Here is a 21658-nt window from a genome sequence, read left to right as displayed (position 1 = left end):
CAGTAGGGTTGCTGATTATTTCAAATACTGAAAAGCAAAAGCTACCAGAAAACAGTAATGAACTTAGGCTAGAGGAGTGAGAAGAGGAAAAAGGTGTGTGTGTGTGTGTGTGTGTGTGTGTGTCAGGGGCATCTGTATATGTGGGTGTGATTTTGCATACAAGGGTGCATGGATACGGGAGTTATAGCAAAAGGAGTTTTCACCAAAAAGGACCATGCAGATTTCTTGGCAAAAAGCCAGAGTTGCTATTGTAAATTTCCTAGTCAGTTTCAATGTCAACCTAAGCTCATATTTGAACCTGGAATCAGGGCAAAAGCATTATCGCTCTGTCACTTTGTTGCCAGAAGTGGAATTTTTTTTGTTAATATTTTACTGTTACATCTGACAGGATTTCACATTTTCTGTAGCCCGCCTTTAGTACATTGAACTGCCAGACAGAGAAATTAATACCCTGAGTGACTGTATTTTAATTAAGCAATTTCATGCAAATTACAAATTTTAGATTGCCAAATAATATATTGCACAAAAATTGTAGGCTGGCTGATCTGATATGCATGGAGTATTACTCTTCCAGGCACTGTGCATACATGGGAAAATGAACAAAAATGCTAATTTCCAATCTACTATGCAAACGGTAAAAGATGCCTATTTAGATACATGTGCTTTTCTTATGAAGGGTAAACAGTTCTTTAATTTAATATAGCTGACACTTGAAGATGTGTTTTTCTCTTTTACAAAGATAATTTTTACATTGAACAAGTAAATGAGAATTCAAGTAGAAAGCATCTTGTTAATGGCGACTAACAAAAACTAATATTGCATGCAGTATAATGATATTAAACCTTGTAACTGGTACATAAAGCAAGATCATTCCTATTGTGACTCTGTCAATGAACATCCAATATACTTGCATGTTAAATATATACTTTTCAACAAAAGAAAATGTTAACCCTTTCAGCAAAAGACTAAGCTTTCCTGTGGGATTTTACCTTAAAATAAAGAAATGGCACGTTTGAAAGAAAAAAAAAAAACTATTTAAATTCAACACATAAAAATATTATAGCTACTTTTTAGCTTTTCTAACAGACTTATAAAGCAAGAACCATCAGGTAATTCCTTGTTAAAGGTGTAAGAACATATAGAATATACATTTTTTCAACATTCAGAGCTTAAAGAGCTAGTCTATATAAATGGACTTTAATAAAAGAATGATTTGTTTCTGTTTTCTCAGTATTTTCATGTTGGAACATAGGGGAAGGGAAGAGATTATACTTCTCTTTTGCACATAGCTCCTCGTAGTGTTCTCCAGATGTACCTCATCTCTTGTAAAGATATATTCTTATTCATAAAAACGCACTTTGATACTCTATGAATAAAAAGCAATATAGCATTTAAATGCTGCTAGGGTGCCATAACTTTTCCAAAGCAAACATTCAAACTAGAATTGGGGAAAAAATTCAGCAGACAATTCCAGGAAATCAGTAACAAACCTTGCAAGATGATTTTTCAGTTTTTGAGAGTACGTACATATGCAAGTTGAGGTTCATTCAGAAAAGAAGTTGATTTTAGTGTCTATGCAAAAGAGCTTTCTAAGTAATTGCTGCTCTAATGGGTTTATCATCTCTTTCAGTCCCGTGTGTGTTTATTCTCCCTCAGACATATCTCCAAGAACTTGGGATACAATTTTAAAAATATTGTAATTTGTAACTTTAATAACTCTATTTTTTTCAGAGTGAGTATCACCATCTCTAGTTTTACGCACACAGAGCCTCAGAATCTTGTTTTGTAATCAAGGAAGGTCTAAATTGGCCAGATCTCTCTTACTATGTCTGTGGTGTTTTTGTAACTTGGGCCTTTATAAACACTGTGTAAGTTTGATAGGAATGATTGAACCCAAACCATGAAACAAGCACAATATGGATTTGATTTTACAGTTAACTTAACATTTGTTGAGCTGTGTTCCTGAAATAATTTTTAATGCTCTTCTCACTAAAGAATTGATGTCAACTTTCAGCTTTGTCTTGTATGTGTATGTATGGTCTCTATTCTAGTGCAAGCCAGATTTGGGTTTTGCTGATCACTTTCTGTTCTGTTATCTTTGGCCACAGTGATCAGCTGCTTTCTTCTAAAAGGGCACTAACACTATTTACGTAAAGATTTTAGTCAAGATTGAAGTAGCTGATCGAAGTTTCATTTAAAATTAGGCATTTATTAGTGGCCTCTGGGTTGGGTTTCAGGAAGGCTGGACCAAATCCAGAATCCTTGAAGGCACACCAGAAGTCAGGAGCTGGAGAGACAAGATGAAAACACCAAGTTTTAAGGGTTAGGACTGGGTTCATAAATAGGAGATAGAGCCTTATTTTTTGATAAAGTAGGAAGTGAATTGGCCCAGGTCATGTGCCCATCTCTAAACCATTTATTGTGAGGAGATGGAAGCAGGGCTCTGAGTTTGCACATCTGAGCCATGTACACACCTAGAAGCCAGGGAGTGTGGTCAGACCCCGCTAAACCACTGGAACTGAGGCAAAGCAGGGCAGTTCCCCAAGAAAAAGCTTTAGATTCTGTTCCCAGTAAAATGGATGGTGAGTAAGCAAAACAGTGTGTGTCCATGACAGCCATATTCTAGCTTTTTGAACTTGAGCATCTTATTTAATCGTTCTGAGCCTCAGATTTTTGTATCTATACAATTGAGACAATAAGACCATCCTAGAAGGGTTGAGAATGGGAGATTATTTATGTAAATTGATTCTCAAGCATTGAACATATAAGGTAAGAAAATAAACTTAATAAGTTGTTGCTTAAGAGCAATACTTAAATAAAATATATTGTATGCATATATTATGTGAATGTATTTATATTCATGATTATTTTTTTTAGAGTTGGGTTTGGAAAAAAATGATATGGGACATTAGTCCAAAATGTGAATAGTAACTGTCTCAATCTTTCTCCAGATTTTCTTTATTTTCTAGGTTTTCTTTAATAGCTGTGTGCTTCTTTTATGATATAAAATAAATTATCTTTTAAAATAAAACAGGAAAAATGCTTGTATTGTCATTAATCCTAAAACATACTTTTTTTCAATGTATCTTTAATTTTGAGAATATGTCCTCACAATTCACTAAGTACATTGTGTTGGACCATCAATGTAATACTCCCATTTAGTTGTTTATTGTTATTTTCTTTTTATCAGAATAAGTGTGCCAATTCAGTTAAAATTTTTATAATAAATATGTGAGGACCAGTTGCCTTTAAAGAATGACTAGTAGGTTTGATTAAAAAATATGTCATGCAATTATTATTTCTTTACCCAGTGTCTAAAATCCCAATGGAATTGTCCTTTAACATTTGTGCTATTAAATGCTTCTGCATTGGGTTGGGTTCAAGGAAGTTTATAACTAAAGATGGCGAAAGGAGCTAATAATAATACTATTTACCTGGCTATACCTATAGCATTGTTCTTGTATGTGTGTGTGTGTGTTCACGCAGACACATGCGAACATACACACTTACACTACATTCAAATAAAGTCCTTTTAAGAAACCAGCTATAAGATGTAGAGAATGGACTTGAGGACATGGGGAGGGGGATGGGTAAGCTGGGATGAAGTGAGGGAGTGGCATGGGCTTATATATACTACCAAATGTAAAATAGATAGCTAGTGGGAAGCAGCCGCAAAGCACAGGGAGATCAGCTTGGTGCTTTGTGACCACCTAGAGGGGTGGGATAGGGAGGGTGGGAGGGAGATGAAAAGGGAGGAGATATGGGGATATATGTATGTGTATAGCTGATTCACTTTGTTATAAAGCAGAAACTAACACACCATTGTAAAGCAATTATACTCCAATAAAGATATTAAAAAAAAAAAGAAACCTGCTGTAATCAGTGGTATCTTGTAATTGTGCTTTGCAAAATTGTAACTTTATCACATGTTGATGTCCACATTGCTATAAGAATTCCCATCAAGGCTAAATAGATTTTTTATTTATTTATTTATTTTATTTATTTATTTTTGGCTGCATTGGGTCTTTGTTGGCTGTGCGCGGGCTTTCTCTAGTTGCGGCGAGCGGGGGCTACTCTTCGTTGCGGAGCACGGGCTTCTCATGGTGGTGGCTTCTATTGTTGCGGAGCACAGGCTCTAGGCACGCAGGCTTCAGTAGTTGTGGCGTTCAGGCTTCAGTAATTGTGGAACGTGGGCTCAGTAGTTGTGGCGCACGGGCTTAGTTGCTCCGCGGCATGTGGGATCTTCCCGGACCAGGGCTCGAACCTGTGTCCCCTGCATTGGCAGGCGGATTCTTAACCACTGCGCCGCCAGGGAAGCCCGCTAAATAGATTTTATTCTTTAAGATTTGATAGTATAAGGATAATAATAATGTCAAAGAAAAAAAAAACAGTGGAGAAATGCCATCAAGGTTCTTATAGTTTAAAGCAGGATGTAGGACTGAAAAAACTACAAGAAATGTAACTGCTATTATGGAAATATGTATCAAGTACAATGTGAACACGGGGAAGGACTTCCTAGCCTGCTTTCGAAGGGAAGCTACAGAGATGGTAGCATCTGAAGGGAGGCTTAGAAGCTAAGTTAGAACCTACTGCCAATCAAGTGAACAAGGAAAAGGGCCAGCATAACAAGAGTCTTGTGTAGCAGAGTATGGTTCACATGCTGCTGGTAGCAAAGGTGATGTTTATGTTGTACAGTGATGGGCAGGGTTTTTTTTTTAACTTTTCATTTTTAAATAGTTACAGATTTACAGGAACTTATGGGAAAAATGTATAGAAAGGTCCTGTGCACCCTACACGTACCCTCCCCCAATGTTAGCATCTTGTCTAACTACAGTAAATATCAACACCATGAAATTGACATTAGTATGATTTACAGAGCTTATTGAGATTGACCAGTCATACATATACTCATTTGTGTGTGTGTATGTGTATACTTCTAATCAGTTTTATCACATGTCACTACCACCATAATGAAAATGAAGAACTATTCCATCACCACAAAGTTCCCTTATGCTAGCCATTTATATCTCCTATTACCCCCAAAGTTCTACTCTCTACCCCCTACTCACCTCAAACTCTAATCTCTTGTCAACCACTAATCGGCTCTTTATCTCTCTAATTACATTATTTCAAGAATGTTATGTAAATGTAATCACAGAGAATGTCACCTTTTGATATTGGCTTTTTTCCATGCAACATGATTCTCTAGAGATTCATCTAGATTGTTACCTGTATCGTTAGTTTGTTCCGTTTAATTGCTGAGTAGTATTCCATGGTATGCTTGTACCAAAGTTTGTTTAACCTTTCACTCACTGGAGGACATTTGGATTTTCCCCAGTTTTTGAACTGCTATGAACATTCCTGTACTTGTTTTTTCTTGAACATGAGTTTTAATTTATCTGAGATAGATGCCTAAGAGTGCTTGATTGTATGGTAAATGCATTTTAGTTTTTTTTTTTTTTTTTAAACATCTTTATTGAAGTATAATTGCTTTACAATGGTGCGTTAGCTTCTGCTTTACAACAAAGTGAATCAGCTATACATATACATATGTTCCCATATCTCTTCCCTCTTGCATCTCCCTCCCTCCCACCCTCCCTATCCCACCCCTCTAGGTGGTCACAAAACACCGAGCTGATCTCCCTGTGCTATGCGGCTGCTTCCCACTAGCTATCTATTTTACATTTGGTAGTGTATATATGTCCATGACACTCTCTCACCCTGTCACATCTCACCCCTCCCCCTCCCCATATCCTCAAGTCCATTCTCTAGTAGGTCTGTGTCTTTATTCCCATCTTGCCACTAGGTTCTTCATGACCTTTTTTAAAATTTTTTTTCCCTTAGATTCCATATATATGTGTTAGCATACTGTATTTCTTTTTTTCTTTCTGACTTCCTTCACTCTGTATGACAGACTCTAACTCCATCCACCTCATTACAAATACCTCCATTTCATTTCTTTTTATGGCTGAGTAATATTCCATTGTATATATGTGCCACATCTTCTTTATCCATTCATCCGATGATGGACACCTAGGTTGCTTCCATGTCCTGGCTATTGTAAACAGAGCTGCAATGAATATTTTGGTACATGACTCTTTCTGAATTATGGTTTTCTCAGGGTATATGCCCAATAGTGGGATTGCTGGGTCATATGGTAGTTCTATTTTTAGTTTTTTAAGGAACCTCCATACTGTTCTCCATAGTGGCTGTATCAATTTACATTCCCACCAACAGTGCAAGAGTGTTCCCTTTTCTCCACACCCTCTCCAGCATTTATTGTTTCTAGATTTTTTGATGATGGCCATTCTGACCGGTGTGAGATGATACCTCATTGTAGTTTTGATTTGCATTTCTCTAATGATTAATGATGTTGAGCATTCTTTCATGTGTCTGTTGGCAATCTGTATATCTTCTTTGGAGAAATGTCTATTTAGGTCTTCTGCCCATTTTTGGATTGGGTTGTTCATTTTTTTGTTATTGAGCTGCATGAGCTGCTTGTAAATCTTGGAGATTAATCCTTTGTCAGTTGCTTCATTTGCAAATATTTTCTCCCATTCTGAGGGTTGTCTTTTGGTCTTGTTTATGGTTTCCTTTGCTGTGCAAAAGCTTTTAAGTTTCATTAGGTCCCATTTGTTTATTTGTGTTTTTATTTCCATTTCTCTAGGAGCTGGGTCAAAAAGGATCTTGCTGTGATTTATGTCATAGAGTGTTCTGCCTATGTTTTCCTCTAAGAGTTTGATAGTGTCTGGCCTTACACTTAGGTCTTTAATCCATTTTGAGTTTATTTTTGTGTATGGTGTCAGGGAGTGTTCTGATTTCATACTTTTACATGTACCTGTCCAATTTTCCCAGCACCACTTATTGAAGAGGCTGTCTTTTCTCCACTGTATATGCTTGCCTCCTTTATCAAAGATAAGGTGACCATATGTGCGTGGGCTTATCTCTGGGCTTTCTATCCTGTTCCATTGATCTATATTTCTGTTTTTGTGCCAGTACCAAACTGTCTTGATTACTGTAGCTTTGTAATATAGTCTGAAGTCAGGGAGCCTGATTCCTCCAGCTCCATTTTTCGTTCTCAAGATTGCTTTGCTATTCGGGGTCATTTGTGTTTCCATACAAATTGTGAAATTTTTTGTTCTAGTTCTGTGAAAAATGCCAGTGGTAGTTTGATAGGGATTGCATTGAATCTGTAGATTGCTTTGGGTAGCAGAGTCATTTTCACAATGTTGATTCTTCCAATCCAAGAACATGGTATATCTCTCCATCTATTTGTATCATCTTTAATTACTTTCATCAGTGTCCTATAATTTTCTGCATACAGGTCTTTTGTCTCCTTAGGTAGGTTTATTCCTAGATATTTTATTCTTTTTGTTGCAATGGTAAACGGGAGTGTTTTCTTAATTTCACTTTCAGATTTTTCATCATTAGTATATAGGAATGCCAGAGATTTCTGTGCATTAATTTTGTATCCTGCTACTTTACCAAATTCATTGATTAGCTCTAGTAGTTTTCTGGTAGCATCTTTTGGATTCTCTATGTATAGTATCATGTCATCTGCAAACAGTGACAGCTTTACTTCTTCTTTTCCGATTTGGATTCCTTTTATTTCTTTTTCTTCTCTGATTGCTGTGGCTAACACTTCCAAAACTATGTTGAATAATAGTGGTGAGAGTGGGCAACCTTGTCTTGTTCCTGATCTTAGTGGAAATGGTTTCAGTTTTTCACCATTGAGGACAATGTTGGCTGTGGGTTTGTCATATACGGCCTTTATTATGTTGAGGAAAGTTCCCTCTATGCCTACTTTCTGCAGGACTTTTATCATAAATGGGTGTTGAATTTTGTCGAAAGCTGTCTCTGCATCTATTGAGATGATCATATGGTTTTTCTCCTTCAATTTGTTAATATGATGTATCACGTTGATTGATTTGCGTATATTGAAGAATCCTTGCATTCCTGGAATAAACCCCACTTGATCATGGTGTATAATCCTTTTAATGTGCTGTTGGATTCTGTTTGCTAGTATTTTGTTGAGGATTTTTGCATCTATGTTCATCAGTGATATTGGCCTGTAGTTTTCTCTCTTTGTGACATCTTTGCCTGGTTTTGGTATCAGGGTGATGGTGGCCTCGTAGAATGAGTTGGGGAGTGTTCCTCCCTCTGCAATATTTTGGAAGAGTTTGAGAAGGATAGGTGTTAGCTCTTCTCTAAATGTTTCATAGAATTCACCTGTGAAGCCATCTGGTCCTGGGCTTTTGTGTGTTGGAAGATTTTTAATCACAGTTTCAATTTCAGTGCTTGTGATTGGTCTGTTCATATTTTCTATTTCTTCCTGGTTCAGTCTCGGCAGGTTGTGCATTTCTAAGAATCTGTCCATTTCTTCCAGGTTGTCCATTTTATTGGCATAGAGTTGCTTGTAGTAATCTCTCATGATCGTTTGTATTTCTGCAGTGTCAGTGGTTACTTCTCCTTTTTCATTTCTAATTCTATTGATTTGAGTCTTCTCCCTTTTTCTCTTGATGAGTCTGGCTAATGGTTTATCAATTTTGTTTATCTTCTCAAAGAACCAGCTTTTAGTTTCATTGATTTTTGCTATTGTTTCCTTCATTTCTTTTTCATTTATTTCTGATTACAGATCTTTTCCTGTAATTGATATCTAGTCTCATAGCGTTGTGGTCAGAAAAGGTACTTGATATGATTTCAATTTTTTAAAATTTACCAAGGCTTGATTTGTGACCCAAGATATGATCTATCCTGGAGAATGTTCCATGAGCACTTGAGAAAAATGTGTATTCTGTTGTTTTTGGGTGGAATGTCCTATAAATATCAATTAAGTCCATCTTGTTGAATGTATCATTTAAAGCTTGTGTTTCCTTATTTATTTTCATTTTGGATGATCTGTCCATTGGTGAAAGTGGGGTGTTAAAGTCCCCTACTATGATTGTGTTACTGTCGATTTCCCCTTTTATGGCTGTTAGTATTTGCCTTATGTATTGAGGTGCTCCTATGTTGGGTGCATAAATATTTACAATTGTTATACCTTCTTCTTGGATCGATCCCTTGATCATTATATAGTGTCCTTCTTTGTCTCTTGTAATAGTCTTTATTTTAAAGTCTATTTTGTCTGATATGAGAATTGCTACTCCAGCTTTCTTTTGATTTCCATTTGCATGGAATATCTTTTTCCATCCCCTCACTTTCAGTCTGTATGTGTCCCTAGGTCTGAAGTGGGTCTTTTGTAGACAGCATATATATGGGTCTTGTTTTTGTATCCATTCAGCCAGTCTGTGTCTTTTGGTGGGAGCATTTAATCCATTTACTTTTAAGGTAAATATCGATATGTATGTTCCTATTCCCATTTTCTTAGATGTTTTGGTTTTGTTATTGTAGGTGTTTTCCTTCTCTTGTGTTTCTTGCCTAGAGAAGTTCCTTTAGCATTTGTTGCAAAGCTTGTTTGGTGTTGCTGAACTCTCTCAGCTTTTGCTTGTCTGTAAAGGTTTTAATTTCTCCATCAAATCTGAATGAGATCCTTGCTGGGTAGAGTAATCTTGGTTGTAGGTTTTTCTCCTTCATCACTCTAAGTATATCCTGCCACTCCTTTCTGGCTTGCAGAGTTTCTGCTGAAAGATCAGCTGTTAACTTTATGGGGATTCCCTTGTGTGTTATTTGTTGATTTTCCCTTGCTGCTTTTAATATATTTTCTTTATAATTAATTTTTGATAGTTTGATTAATATGTGTCTTGGCGTGTTTCTCCTTGGATTTATCCTGTATGGGACTCTCTGTGCTTCCAGGACTTGATTAACTATTTCCTTTCCCATATTAGGGAAGTTTTCAACTGTAATCTCTTCAAATATTTTCTCAGTCCCTTTCTTTTTCTCTTCTTCTTCTGGGACCCCTATAATTCGAATGTTGGTGCGTTTAATGTTGTCCCAGAGGTCTCTGAGACTGTCCTCAGTTCTTTTCATTCTTTTTTCTTTATTCTGCTCTGCAGTAGTTATTTCCACCATTTTATCTTCCAGGTCACTTATCCATTCTTCTGCCTCAGTTATTCTGCTATTGATCCTGTCTAGAGTATTTTTAATTTCATTTATTGTGTTTTTCATCATTGCTTGGTTCCTCTTTAGTTCTTCTACGTCCTTGTTAAATGTTTCTTGCATTTTGTCTATTCTATTTCCAAGATTTTGGATCATCTTTACTATCATTATTCTGAATTCTTTTTCAGGTAGACTGCCTATTTCCTCTTCATTTGTTAGGTCTGGTGTGTTTTTACCCTCCTCCTTCATCTGCTGTGTGTTTTTCTGTCTTCTTATTCTGCTTATCTTACTGTGTTTGGGGTCTCCTTTTCACAGGCTGCAGGTTCGTAGTTCCTGTTGTTTTTTGGAATCTGTCCCCAGTGGCTAAGGTTGGTTCAGTGGGTTGTGTAGGCTTCCTGGTGGAGGGGACTAGTGCCTGTGTTCTGGTGTATGAGGCTGGATCTTGTCTTTCTGGTGGGCACGTCCATGTCTGGTGGTGTGTTTTGGGGTGTCTGTGGCCTTATTATGATTTTAGGCAGCCTCTCTGCTAATGGATGGGGCTGTGTTCCTGTCTTGCTAGTTGTTTGGCATAGGGTGTCCAGCACTGTAGCTTGCTGGTCGTTGAGTGAAGCTGGGTCTTGGTGTTGAGATGGAGATCTCTGGGAGATTTTCACCGTTTGGTATTACGTGGAGCTGGGAGGTCTCTTGTGGACCAGTGTCCTGAAGTTGGCTCTCCCACCTCAGAGGCACAGCCCTGATGCCTGGCTGGAGCACCAAGAGCCTTTCATCCACACAGCTCAGAATAAAAGGGAGAAAAAATAGAAAGAAAGAAAGAAAGAGGATAAAATAAAGTAAAATAAAATAAAGTAAGATAAAATAAAATAAAGTTATTAAAATAAAAAATAATTATTAAGAAAAAAAATTTTTTACGTAAAAAAAAAAAAAAAACCGACGGACAGAACCCTAGGACAAATGGTGAAAGCAAAGCTATACAGACAAAATCTCACCCAGAAGCATACACATATACACTCACAAAAAAAGGAAAAGGGGAAAAATTAATATATCCTGCTCCCAAAGTCCACCTCCTGAATTTGGGATGATTCGTTGTCTATTCAGGTATTCAACAGATGTAGGCGCATCAAGTTATTTGTGGAGCTTTAATCCGCTGCTTCTGAGTCTGCTGGGCGAAATTTCCCTTTCTCTTCTTTGTTCGCACAGCTCCCGGGGTTCAGCTTTGGATTTGGACCCGCCTCTGCGTGTAGGTCGCCTGAGGGCATCTGTTCTTCGCTCACACAGGACCTTGCGTTCTCCCGGGGAAGTTGTCCCTGGATCACGGGACCCTGGCAGTGGCAGGCTGCACAGGCTCCTAGGAGGGGCAGTATGGATAGTGACCTGTGCTTGCACACAGGCTTCTTGGTGGCGGCAGCAGCAGCCTTAGCGTCTAATGCCCGTCTCTGGGGGTCCGCGCTGATAGCTGCGGCTCGCGCCCGTCTCTGGAGCTCGTTTAGGCTGCGCTCTGAATCCCCTCTCCTCGCGCACCAGGAAACAGAGGCAAGAAAAAGTCTCTTGCCTGTTCGGCAGCTCCAGACCTTTTCCCGGACTCCCTCCCGGCTAACTGTGTTGCATTGACCCCTTCAGGCTGTGTTCACGCCGCCAACCCCAGTCCTCTCCCTGGGATCCGACCGAAGCCCGAGCCTCAGCTCCCAGCCCCCGCCCGCCCTGACGGGTGAGCAAACAAGCCTCTCGGGCTGGTGAGTGCTGGTTGGCACCGCTCCTCTGTGCGGGAATCTCTCCGCTTTGCCCTCCGCACCCCTGTGGCTGTGCTCTCGTCCGTGGCTCCGAAGCTCCCCCCTCTGCCACCCGCAGTCTCCGCCCGCGAAGGGGCTTCCTAGTGTGTGGAAACCTTTCCTCCTTCATAGCTCCCTCCCACTGGTGCAGGTCCCATCCCTAGTCTTTTGTCTCTGTTATTTCTTTTTTCTTTTGCCCTACCCAGGTACGTGGGGAGTTTCTTGCCTTTTGGGAGGTCTGACGTCTTCTGCCAGCGTTCAGTAGGTGTTCTATAGGAGCAGTTCCACGTGTAGATGTATTTCTGATGTATCTGTGGGGAGGAAGTTGATCTCCGCGTCTTACTCTTCCGCCATCTTCTCCTCTCTGATAGTTTCCTTTTAAATATAAATATATTAAGATAAAAATGAGCTGGCTAAGATCAATACAAACAATATTATAGCATTGTTTTTTTGTTTTTTGTTTTTTTTGGATATGGCAAAAATAATGCACGTGTACAGGAAGAAGGCAAGTTTGGGAAACTGGCATGGTGGTTTAAGTTCTTTACTTTGATTATTAAATATTAGATAGCTTTGGTTTCAAGTCTTGTTCCATCACTAGCTCTGATTCAGTTTCTTTGATATTGTTTTACTCGACATATTAATAAAATATATAATTTTAATAGTAATAACAACGTGGTTGGTGAGAAAATAACTGAGACAATATATGTCAGATATGTAACTGATGCCCAGAATGTTGTAAATCTCTTATCTATTTCTGTAAAGAGAGCCGTTGTCCAGGCTAAGTAGACATAAGGCCATAGTACACAGACATCATAGAATGATCCGTAACATGTGGATGGAACTAAAAAAAGAGGTTAATGGTGCTAAAATATAAATTTGAAAGGGGACATACTGCCTGGTATGTAGAGATTAACAATAGGAGTACACTCATCCATGGTATGGAAATACCCCTTCCTATTTATTCTTTTTTTTTTTTTTTTAATTATTTTTGGCTGTGTTGGGTCTTCGTTTCTGTGTGAGGGCTTTCTCTAGTTGCGGCAAGTGGGGGCCACTCTTCATCGCGGTGCGTGGGCCTCTCACTATCGCGGCCTCTCTTGTTGCGGAGCACAGGCTCCAGACGCGCAGGCTCGGTAGTTGTGGCTCACGGGCCTAGTTGCTCCGCGGCATGTGGGATCTTCCCAGACCAGGGCTCGAACCCGTGTCCCCTGCATTAGCAGGCAGATTCTCAACCACTGCGCCACCAGGGAAGCCCCCCTATTTATTCTTTACAAAGTAATAAATATCATAGATTCATACAACAAAGTTAAAGGAACTCTTTTCAAATTCACAAAAATGAAACCTAACCCTTTACGATGTGAAGTTTGATATTACATTCTTGTTTCAGCTGTTAGTTTTCAGTTGGTTTCTCCCCTTTTGACTTCAGAAACTCCAAAGCATACTGTTGGGGCAATTGGGAGAAAGGACTTGGACTACTAGAAACCCAGATTTCAAGAAGGCACCTTAACTACTTAATTATTGTGTCAGTCCAGCAAATTACTTAATCTCTCTAACTCTCTATATTCTATGCAAAATAGGCTTAATATTTTCTCTAAGGGCTCCTCCTGAGGATTAAGTGAGATAATATCTTTAAGACTCCTGACACATAGTGAGAGCTCCTAAGCAGCAACTATTTTTATTTGGGGGAGTTTTAAAAAATGATTCTTTGTACTTAGTCTTGGGTCAAATCAAACTCAGTTATGAGTAGAACTGAATTTGTTGATCTAAACTGCAGCCTCTTTTTGCAAACATTGCAAAATGGAGTTTACCAGGAGAGTTTTTAGAGGGAAGTGCATGAGGTTTATGGGGGTGGGGTGTCCTGTGTGCCTGTCTGTATAACTATTTATTTTATTTCAAACACCTAATACTCGTTCACTCACTCACTCATTCAATAAATGATAACAATAGCCTTAAAACCTAAGGCATAAGATCCTGGCCATGTCATAGTTCACCAAAACCATCCCACTTAGCCACGGATGGGTTATTATTACACAGCTGATTCATTTGAGCCACTTTCTTGATACTGAAGGGAATGATCAGTCGTTGTGTTTGGGCACAGAGTAAAAAGGAAGGTTGTAGAGTGAGGGACTCTCATACTTACTCATAGGGACACTGGAGAGAAAATCTGCTTTAGTTTTCCTACTAATAACCTTCAAAGAGGTAGGGAAGATTGATGATAGTGGTGCTTTTTTTTGTCCATCATATCAATCATAAAGAATATCAGTTAGCCTTTTCAATTTTGAGAGACTTAATAATTTTGGTAGTAAAGTGTGTAAAGGAAGCTCAGCAGGATAATGGCATCTCTCTTAACCCCTTTTAAATTGTAGATTCCCCTATAATTGGTGGGAAATTTACTGACAGTACAATGGAATAGAAAAGAAAAATCGTCAACAAAATAAACAGAGATCATCAGAAATATTTAAGACTGCATATTGGAAGTGGTTAAGGGTTACTTGTTATAGAATATTTGTTATCACAGCATTTAAAATTTTATTTAATATAGTATGAACTAAAGATTTAATAGAGAATAGCCTTATAATTGTAATGTCACCATATATTTCTTTTTTTAAAAAAGCATCTTTATGGGAGTATAATTGCTTTACATTGTTGTGTTAGTTGCTGCTGTATAACAAAGTGAATCAGCTATATGTATACATATATCCCCATGTCCCGTCCCTCTTGCATCACCCTCCCACCCCTCTAGGTGGACACAAAGCACCGAGCTGATCTCCCTGTGCTATGCAGCTGCTTTCCACTAGCTATCTGTTTTACCTTTGGTAGTGTATATATGTCAGTGGTACTCTCTCACTTCGTCTCAGCTTACACTTCTCCCTCCCAGTGTCCTCAAGTCCATTCTGTACATCTGCATCTTTATTCCTGTCCTGCCCCTAGGTTCTTCAGAATCTTTTTTTTTTTTTTTAGATTCCATATATATGTGTTAGCATACGGTATTTGTTTTTCTCTTTCTGACTTACTTCACTCTGTATGACAGACTCTAGGTCCATTCACCTCACTACAAATAACTCAGTTTTGTTCCTTTTCATGGCTAATATTCCATTGTATATATATGTGCCACATCTTCTTTATCCATTCATCTGTTGAAGGACACTTAAGTTGCTTCCATGTCCTGGCTATTGTAAATAGTGCTGCAATGAACATTGTGGTACATGACTCTTTTTGAATTATGGTTTTCTCAGGGTATATGCCCAGTAGTGGGATTCCTGGTTCATATGGTAGTTCTATTTTTAGTTTTTTAAGGAACCTCCATACTGTTCTCCATAGTGGCTGTATCAATTTACATTCCCACCAACAGTGCAAGAGGGTTCCCTTTTCTTCACACCCTCTCCAGCATTTATTGTTTGTAGATTTTTCTTTTTATTTAATTAATTTATTTATTGGCTGCATAGGGTTTTTCTTGCTGCATGTGAGCTCTCTCTAGTTGTGGCGAGTGGGGGCTACTCTTCGTTGCGGTGCACGGTCTTCTCTGCAGTGGCTTCTCTTGCTGCGGAGCATGGGCTCTAGGCGCGCGGGTTTCAGTAGTGGCAGTACGTGGACTCTGTAGCTCCGTGGCATGTGGGATCTTCCCGGACCAGGGCTCGAACCCGCGTCCCCTGCACTGGCAGGTGGATTCTTAACCACTGCGCAACCAGGGAAGTCCCTATTTGTAGATTTTTTGATGATGGCCATTCTGACTGGTGTGAGGTGATACCTCATTGTATTTATGATTTGCATTTCTCTAATGATTAGTGATGTTGAGCATCCTTTCATGTGTTTGTTGGCAATCTGTATATTTTCTTTGGAGAAATGTTTATTTAGGTCTTCTGCCCCTTTTTGGATTGGGTTTTTTGTTTTTTTGATATTGAGCTGCATGAGCTGCTTGTATACTTTGGAGATTAATCCTTTGTCAGCTGCTTCATTTACAAATATTTTCTCCCATTCTGAGGGTTGTCTTTTCATCTTGTTTATGGTTTCCTTTGCTGTGCAAAAGGTTGTAAGTTTCATTAGGTCCCTTTGGTTTATTTTTGACTTATTTCCATTTCTCTAGGAGGTAGGTCAAAAGGATCTTGCTGTGATTTATGTCATAGAGTGTTCTGCCTGTATTTTCCTCTGAGAGTTTTATAAGTGTCTGGCCTTACATTTAGGTCTTTAATCCATTTAGAGTTTATTTTTGTGTATGGTGTTAGGGAGTGTTCTAATTTCATTCTTTTACATCTAGCTGTCCAGTTTTCCCAGCACCACTTACTGAAGAGGCTGTCTTTTCTCCATTGTATATTCTTGCCTCCTTTATCAAAAATAAGGTGACCACAGGTGCGTGGGTTTATCTCTGGGCTTTCTATCCTGTTCCATTGATCTATATTTCTGTCTTTGTGCCAGTACCATACTGTCTTGATTACTGTAGCTTTGTAGTATAGTCTGAAATCCGGGAGCCTTCCTCCAGCTCTGTTTTTCTTTCTCAAGATTGCTTTGGCTATTCGGGGTCTTTTGTGTTTCCATACAAATTGTGCAATTTTTTGTTCTAGTTCTGTGAAAAATGCCAGTGGTAGTTTGATAGGGATTGCATTGAATCTGTAGATTGCTTTGGGTAGTACAGTCATTTACACAATGTTGATTTTTCCAATCCAAGGACATAGTATATCTCTCCATCTGTTTGTATCATCTTTAATTTCTTTCATCAGTGTCTTATAGATTTCTGCATACAGGTCTTTTCTCTCCTTAGGTAGGTTTATTCCTAGGTATTTTATTCTTCTTGTTGCAGTGGTAAATGGGAGTGTTTCCTTAATTTCTCTTTCAGATTTTTCATCACTAGTGTATAGGAATGCAAAGATTTCTGTGTATTAATTTTGTATCCTGCTACTTTACCAAGTTCATTGCTTAGTTCTAGTAACTTTCTGGTAGCATCTTTAGGATTCTCTATGTATAGTATCGTGTCATCTGCAAACAATGACAGTTTTACTTCTTTTCGGATTTGGATTCCCTTTATTTTTTTTTCATCTCTGATTGCTGTGGCTAAAATTTCCAAAACTGTTGAATTATAGTGCTGAGAGTGGACAACCTTGTCTTGTTCCTGATCTTAGTGGAAATGGTTTCAACTTTTCACCATTGAGAACGATGTTGGCTGTGGATTTGTCATATATGACCTTTATTAGGTTGAGGTAAGTTCCCTCTGTGCCTACTTTCTGGAGAGTTTTTATCATAAATGGATGCTGAATTTTGTCAAAAGCTTTTTCTGCATCTATTGATATTATCATATAGTTCTTCTCCTTCTATTTGTTAATATGGTGTATCACTTGATTGATTTGCATATATTGAAGAATCCTTGCATTCCTGGAATAAGCCCCACTTGATCATGGTGTATGATCCTTTTAATGTGCTGTGGATTCTGTTTACTAGTATTTTGTTGAGGATTTTTGCATGTATGTTCATCAGTGATATTGGCTTATAGTTTTCTTTTTTTGTGACATCTTTGTCTGGTTTTGGTATCAGGGTGATGGTGACCTCATAGAATGAGTTTGGGAGTGTTCCTCCCTCTGCTATATTTTGGAAGAGTTTGAGAAGGATGGGTGTTAGCTCTTCTCTAAATGTTTGATAGAATTCGCCTGTGAATCCATCTGGTCCTGGGCTTTTGTTTTTTGAAAGATTTTTAATTACAGTTTCAATTTCAGTGCTTGTGATTGGTCTGTTTATATTTTCTATTTCTTCCTGGTTCAGTCTCGGGAGGTTGTGCTTTCCTAAGAATTTATCCGTTTCTTCCAGGTTGTCCATTGTATTGGCATATACTTGCTTGTAGTAATCTCTCATGATTCTTTATATTTCCGCAGTGTCAGTTCTATTGATTTGAGTCTTCACCCTTTTTTTCTTGATGAGTCTGGCTAATGGTTTATCTATTTTGTTTATCTTCTCAAAGAACCAGCTTTTAGTTTTATTGATCTTTGCTATCGTTTCCTTCATTTCTTTTTCATTTATTTCTGATCTAATGTTTATGATTTCTTTCCTTCTGCTAACTTTGGGGTTCTTTGTTCTTCTTTCTCTAATTGCTTTAGGTGTAAGGTTAGGTTGTTTATTTGAGATGTTTGTTGTTTGTTGAGATAGGATTGTATTGCTATAAATTTCCCACTTAGAACTGCTTTTGCTGCATCCCATAGGTTTGGGGCCATCGTGTTTTCATTGTCATTTGTTTCTAGGTATTTTTTGATTTCCTCTTTGATTTCTTCAGTGATCTCTTGGTTATTTAGTAGCATGTTGTTTAGCCTCCATATGTTTGTATTTTTTACAGATTTTTTCCTGTAATTGATATCTAGTCTCATAGCATTGAGGTCGGAAAAGATACTTGATACGATTTCAGTTTTCTTAAATTTACCAAGGCTTGTTTTGTGACCCAAGATATTATCTATCCTGTAGAATGTTCCATGAGCACTTGAGAAGAAAGTGTATTCAGTTGTTTTTGGATGGAATGTGCTATAAATATCAATTAAGTCCATCTTGTTTAATGTATCATTTAAATCTTGTGTTTCCTTATTTATTTTCAATTTGGATGATCAGTCCATTGGTGAAAGTGGGGTGTTAAAGTCCCTTATTATTATTGAGTTGTTGTCAGTTTCCCCTTTTTCTGGCTGTTAGCATTTGCCTTATGTATTGAGGTGCTCCTGTGTTGAGTGCATAAATATTTACAATTGTTGTATCTTCTTCTTGTATAGATCCCTTGATCATTATGTAGTGTCCTTCTTTGTCTCTTGTAATAGTCTTTATTTTAAAGTCTATTTTGTCTGATATGAGAATTGCTACTCCAGCTTTCTTTTGATTTCCATTTGCATGGAATATCTTTTTCCATCCCCTCACTTTCAGTCCGTATGTCTCCCTAGGTCTGAAGTGGGTCTCTTGTAGACAGCATATATACGGGTCTTGTTTTTGTATCCATTCAGCCAGTCTGTGTCTTTTGGTGGGAGCATTTAATCCATTTACATTTAAGATAATTATCGATATGTATGTTCCTGTTACCATTTTCTTAATTGTTTTGGGTTTCTTATTGTAGGTCTTTTCCTTCTCTTGTGTTTCCTGCCTCGAGAAGTTCCTTTAGCATTTGTTGTAAAGCTTGTTTGGTGGTGCTGAATTCTCTTAGCTTTTGCTTGTCTCTAAAGGTTTTAATTTCTTTGTCAAAGCTGAATGAGATCCTTGCTGGGTAGAGTAATCTTGGTTGTAGGTTTTTCCCTTTCATCACTTTAAATATCTCCTGGCACTCCCTTCTGGCTTGCAGAGTTTCTGCTGAAAGATCAGCTGTTAATCTTACGGTGATTCCCTTGTATGTTATTTGTTGCTTTTCCCTTGCTGCCTTTAATATTTTTTCTTTGTGTTTAATTTTTGATAGTTTGATTATTATGTGTTTTGGCGTGTTTCTCCTCGGATTTATCCTGTATGGGACTCTCTGCGCTTCCTGGGCTTGATTATTTCCTTTCCCATATTAGGGAAGTTTTCAACTATAATCTCTTCAAATATTTTCTCTTTCCCTTTCTTTTTCTCTTCTTCTTCTGGGACCCCTATAATTTGAAATTTGGTGCATTTAATGTTTTCCCAGAGGTCTCTGGACTGTCCTCAATTCTTTTCATTCTTTTTTCTTTATTCTGCTCTGCGACAGTTATTTCCACTATTTTATCTTCCAGGTCACTTATCCATTCTTCTGCCTCAGTTATTTTGCTATTGATTCCTTCTAGAGAATTTTAAATTTCATTTATTGTGTTGTTCATCATTGTTGTTTGCTCTTTAGTTCTTTTATGTCCTTGTTAAACGTTTCTTGTAATTTCTCCATTCTATTTCCAAGATTTTGGATCATCTTTACTATCATTACTCTGAATTCTGTTTCACGTAGACTGCCTATTTCCTCTTCATTTGTTTTGTCTGATGGGTTTGTACCTTGCTCCTTCATCTGCTGTGTGTATTTCTCTGTCTTCTCATTTTGCTTAACTTACTGTGTTTGGGGTCTCCTTTTCGCAGGCTGCAGGTTCATAGTTCCCATTGTTTTTGGTGTGTGCCCCCAGTGGGTAAGGTTGGTTCAGTGGCTTGTGTAGGCTTCCTGGTGGAGGGGACTGGTTCCTGTGTTCTGGTGGATGAGGCTCGATCTTGTCTTTCTGGTGGGCAGGAGTGTGTCCGAAGATGTGTTTTGGGGTGTCTGTGAACTTAGTATGATTTTAGGCAGCCTCTCTGACAATGGGTGAGGTTGTGTTCCTGTCTTGCTAGTTGTTTGGCATGGGTTGTCCAGCATTGGAGCTTGCTGGTCATTGAGTAGAGCTGGGTCTTAGCATTCAGGCAGAGGTCTCTGGGAGAGCTCTCGTCGATTGATATTACGTGGGGCCAGGAGGTCTCTGGTGGTCCAATATCCTGAACTCGGCTCTCCTACTTCAGAGGCTCAGGCCTGACACCCAGCTGGAGCACCAAGACCTGTCAGCCACACGGCTTCTCCAACGATAAGAGTTTCTAGAGATTTAGTCATCTTCCTCTTCCAGGTACAGAGAGGGGACCTATATTTCTTACTACATAATTAAATGGGCAACAGCATTTCAGGAAAGATTTGAATTTTACAGTAAAACTTTCTAAATTGTACCTTGGCATTATTAAGGCATTGTGTTTTTATTTTATTTTAAAGTTTTAACTGGATGATGTACTAGATGATTTGAATACTTTTTATGATTTTTAAAATGATTTTTTGCAACATTAATTTTTATAACATGAAACATAATGAGGACATTGAAAATAAGAAGTGTTATCTATCCCACCAGATTGCAGTGCTCACTGTCCTTGGTCCCTCCCCACCCCCTGCCTTCCCCACCATTCCCTTTTTTGCCTTGCTTTTCATTGGCCTTCACTGGGAAGATCTTTCTGAGTAGATTATTTTTGTCTATTTAGAGGCAATATTTCAAAACGTTATCACACTCTTCCCAATAAACCTGAACTGCCTTGTTTTCAAAGATTTATAAGTTAATAGGAATCAAGGTGAGATCATTATTTCTGCTAGAATAGTATCCATTATTTAGAAGAATTTTTGCCAGATTTTGGAAAGTGTATCTTACACAACTAGAATGCTGCATTTGGGGACAGAAAACCTGTGTTTTAGCCTCAACTCTGCCACTTGAAAGGTTTGCAGACATGGGCAAATCACTTACTTGCTTTGGCACTCAGTTCTCTTCTCCGAAAAATGGGCATGATAATCTTGACCACTTAGCCTGGTTGCTATGAGGATTAAATGGCACAGTGGAGTCAAAAATGATTTTAAAACTGTGGAACATTGTGCAAAATAAAGTATTTCTTCTCACCTCAAAATTTATTTTGGAAGAGTTGATGTCTTTTCACTTATATGGCATGTTTATATAAATTTTAAATATAAACATATAAACGTATATAATTTATATTTTTCACAAATATATTATTTTTAAGAGCCACTGCTCCAGATTGTGAGAAAAACTTATAGCCTGTTTTTCATTACTTTAAGTGAGATCATGACAATTAATATAAACCTATAAATATTATGAAATGTGAAATATTACTTGGGCCATGTAGGATTGATATAACATTTCATGTGCATTTATTCTATAAAATATATTATAAGTTTGAGTTTTTCTTCAAATAATTCAATATTTCAAAATTATAGTGTACACTTTTATAATGAGTGTTTTTAAAGTTTTAGATGACTAAGTGTGATATTGCCTAGACGAATGCCATTCATGTAAAGGAAGCAAAACATACTGTCAGATATTCAAAGAATGAGAAAATTAACTAGACACACAAAGATAGATGAAATAGAATCATAAGCAAATCTAAAAATGAGAATATTG

The sequence above is a fragment of the Eubalaena glacialis genome, chromosome 8 (assembly GCF_028564815.1).
Source record: "Eubalaena glacialis isolate mEubGla1 chromosome 8, mEubGla1.1.hap2.+ XY, whole genome shotgun sequence".
NCBI lineage: Eukaryota > Metazoa > Chordata > Mammalia > Artiodactyla > Balaenidae > Eubalaena > Eubalaena glacialis.
Note: the sequence above shows the minus strand (reverse complement) of the source record.